A 4,431-nucleotide genomic window follows, 5' to 3' on the forward strand; every position below is an offset into this window, starting at 1 on the left:
GGCCACAAAAGGTCTAGGTTTACACCTGTAGGAAGAGAATGTCTCTGCGCTAGGGACGCTACCAGATAGGGGCTGAATCTCATTGGCTTAGCGTGGGTCATGTGACCACCCTAAAAGTAATCACTGGGGCCAGGAGGCTGGAAGATGATGATTGGCCAGACGTGGGTCACAAGTCCCCCATGGAGTGGAGAGGCAGGTCAGCTGCATCTGAGCCACATGCACTAAATAAAAATGGAAGAGAGTGATCACCCAAGAGAAAATCAACATACTATTAGAAGTCCACTGGGAAATAGATGCTGGGCAGCCAAAAGCAACAGATGTCACTACAGAAGTTCATCTGATGTATGAGGAAACTAAGGCTCTGGATGTTAAGTAACTTAGTTAAGGTCATAAGGTAGTGAGTGGTTCAACTAGGTTTCAAACAGCTCTGAGCAAGGATGAAGAGTCTAAGCTTTGCCCCACTGGCTGCTCTGAAAAGCCATCTTTGCATTGTTCCTGTGTCTGCCTCTCCGTTCGCTGCAACCACCTCTGCTGACTCCAGCAGCTTCTTTTCCAGAGTCAATCCAACTCTCGCTTTAAAAAAAAAAAAAAAAAAAAAAAAATCCTCTGCACAGGATCACCTGTGTGCCCCCTAGGTCAGACACGGCCGTGGACACCAGCTCCGAGATCACCACCAAGGACTTAAAGGAGAAGAAGGAAGTTGTGGAGGAGGCAGAGAATGGAAGCAATGCACCTGGGAATGGGAATGCTAATGAGGAAAACGGGGAGCAGGAGGCTGACCAGGAGGTAGATGAAGAAGAGGAAGAAGGAGGGGAGGAGGAGGAGGAAGAGGAAGGTGATGGAGATGAAGAGGCTGACGATGTTTACACCAAGAAGCAGAAGACCAATGAGGATGACTAACTGCAATAAAAAGGAAAAGTTAAACTTTAAAAAAGGTCCCTGTCACCTATTCACCCTCCACTTCCCGTCTCAGAATCTAAACGTGGTCACCTTCGAGCAGAGACTCCCACCCGCCTGCCCACTCACCCGCCTGCCCACTCACCCGCCTGGGGCAGTGCCACCTGCAGTGACATGCCCTCGCCACCACCCAACCAAAACCACAATGTGAATTTGCAACAGGAGAGGAAAAAAAAAACAAAACTTTCAAGGCCCTGCTTCTTTTTTAAAAGCACTTTAGAAGGGAAAATTTGTTGTATTTTTTATTTACATTTTATATTTTTGTACATATTGTTAGGAGTCAGCCATTTTTAATGATCTTGGGATGACCAAACCAGCCTTTGGAGCGTTCTCTGCCTACTTCTGACTTTACTTGTGGTGTGACCATGTTCATTATAATCTCAAAGGAGAAAAAAAAAAAACTTGTCAAAAAAGCAAAAATAACAACAAAAAAAAACATTCCAGTAACTTTTTTGTGTATGTACTTAGTTGTACTATACATAATTGGTTTGTATGAGATGGTTAAAAAGGCCAAAGATAAAAAGGTTCCCCCCCCTTTTGTTTGTCTATGCAGTTGTTGTTTATCCTATCTAATAACGAGGCAATATGCTAATTGACCTTCACTCCGTCAAAAAATGGCTGTACCCACAGCTGAGGCCAAGTTCCCATAAGGAGCCTTAATGAGCAATCAGTAGGGACCTGAGGCTACTCCCTCCCCCACCCAGCAGGGCTTGACAGGGGACCTCAGGCTGCGCCCCCCATATGGTCTGGATCCAGCCTAATGAGGGAGGGGCCAGCCAGGTCTGGGTCTCCCACAATTTTGTGGTGCATGTGCGTGGACGGGGACTTGACTCTGGGTCCCATGGTGAGCCCCAGACTCTGATAGGAGGAAGGTTTTCATATACATTTTACTAATTTTCTTTCATCTCTGACACTTCTATTATAGAGAAAGGGCAAATAGCAATATTAAATTATTTCCTCTAATTAATCCCCTTTTAATGTGCACGAATTTCGTGCACCCAGTCACTAGTTTATTTATGTTTTTGGCCTGTTTGATGTTGTGTGAAACAATGTTGTCCAACAATAAATAGGAATTTTGTTTTGCTGAATTGTTCTAACAACAACAAACAGAGTCTAAGCTTTGCCCTAGCCAGTTTGGCTCAGTGGATAGAGCGTAGCCTGTGGACTGAAGGGTCCCGGGTTCCGGTTGCAGGCTTGATCCCCTGTAGAGGGCATGCAGGAGGCAGCCGATCAATGATTCTCTCTCATCATCGATGTTTCTATATCTTGCTCCCTCTCCCTTCCTCTCTAATATCAATAAAAAATACATATTTTTTAAAAGTCTAAGCTTTGGTATTAGCTATGAATTGAAATCATGGCCCCACTGCTCACTGGCTATGTGGACTTGACTAAATTTCTCTGAGCTTTAGTTTCTTTATCTGTAAAATGGAAAGAATACCTGTTTCACAGAATTGAATAAAATCATACATAAAGCATTTGTTAAGATGGGTGGCACTTAGTAAGCTGGTGGTAGTGACTATAATGTTATATTTCTCCCTATCCCACTTTTAAATCTTTTTAAAAACTAGCATCTTCCTTTTCTTTCCCTAAGCAGGTGAAGGTACTGACCTCTTTTTGGCTTACATTGAAAATGACTTTCACCTCTGAGCAAGGTTTTTGCAGAGCATTTGAGCTCTCACGTCACCCATTCTTAATTCGATTTTAGTAACAACTAAGGTTGTCAAATATTGGAAAGAGAAACTTCCGATGATTTAAAATGAAAACTACGTACATTTTTCAGGTAAAACAGCAGATATCAAGGCCCCTCCATTTTCCAGTCTCCAGCTCCTTTATTATTATTTTCCGAAGTAATAATGGTGACCTCTGCATCAGATACAGAGTGACATAGGAACAAGGCTTATAGTGCTATTATTTGTATTATTCTGATCTTTCCTGAGTATATTTTAAGGATGGGGGCATGCATGCTGTTCTCAGACAATATCTTAAATATTTTGAGAGTTACCTTATTATAAAGTGCATATGGGACTATCTGCTGACATTAATGTATCAACTTATGGCAATGCTAAATATTTTCACTGCTAATGACGATTATTTTTGAAATAGGATGATCTTCAGTTCAATGCCAGCTTGTGAGTCTCAGCTAGCTAGTGGCTGTGCCTGGCACTGCTGGGCCTAAGAGCTCAGTTCCATCCCCAGACAGCCTTACCTCTTCTGGCCTTGCATCTTTGTAGCAGCCTGTATCTATTCCAGGGAGAATAAAGGTCACCTACATCACATCTCCGGTGAGCCAAACTGTAGGTGAGGGTGCTAAATGACTCTCAGCCCATCCCTGAGGTTCTGGGGCAGGGGGACCTGAGGACACAGACTTGTCTGTCTCAGCTTGGAGACAATGCCTGAAGAGGACCGGGGAGCGCCTGGAAGTAAGTTAGAGAGAAACACAGAGATGATCGAAAGGGTTAAAAAAAAAAAGTTGTTAGCTCATTTAACTTAGAGAGGGAGCCTGAGAATGCTCTATTTAGAGATTTTAAATATAAATTTTAATCAAGAACTATTTATTGAGAGCCTACCATGCACTGGGCAAGTGTTCCCCAGGAGGAATAGTTGCCTGGGGAACAATGCCTAGCTGTTCCCGCTGTGCTGAGGAATGGAACAAAGGCAAATGGATCTGCACGGCAGAAGAAGAGTTTCAAATGAGCTGTAATGGAGAATTTTCAACTTCACATAATGCGAGCCGTTAAACCCTGGGATGGCTTGCCAGGGGAATGCGGGAGCCAGAACTGTGCCTGGGGCTGGCTTGCACAAATCAGTTCTGGTTGGTTTGAAATCCACAGCTCACAGCAATCCATTTTTCAAGTAAAGCTGGGGTTGAGATAGGGGTATGTTGTTTTTCTCTGTGTTATTTTGAGCCTTAATTTTTATAAATACTACTGAGAAATCTCTCAGAAGTATTAAAAACAGTTTACTTGGAAAAAAAAAAAAGGAGTGTCTGAACTCTACATGAGAGACAGCACAATGGAAAACACCGGGAGGTTTAAAATAAACATTTCTAAATGTTATGACAAAAGTAATCAAATGTAAAAGAAAAATAGAAACCTAAGGACAATACTGAGACCATGACAAATGACAAAATATTTTACTATCTAATTATTCACTGAATTTGGTTGGAAAAACATTAAAGCCCTAATAAATAGCTGGATGAAAAATTTCATAAAAGGAGATTTATTTCTGGCCAACAAATGAATTAAAATATTTTGATCTGGTTACTTATAAAGCAAAATTAAATTCAACCACTTAGTATAAATTCCTTTCTAAAAAGTCAACTAAATTCTTTTTCAATAATAATTCCCAGTGCTCATAAAGATACAGAGAAAGGGGCCTATTTGGACATTAGTGTGATTCTCTATGAGTAGCACTCCTTAAACACATTTTTAGAAATTCCATCTATTCTTTTTTTATTGATTGATTGATTTTTAG

This window comes from Plecotus auritus, assembly GCF_963455305.1.
Source record: "Plecotus auritus genome assembly, chromosome: 2".
In the NCBI taxonomy this organism is placed as follows: domain Eukaryota; kingdom Metazoa; phylum Chordata; class Mammalia; order Chiroptera; family Vespertilionidae; genus Plecotus; species Plecotus auritus.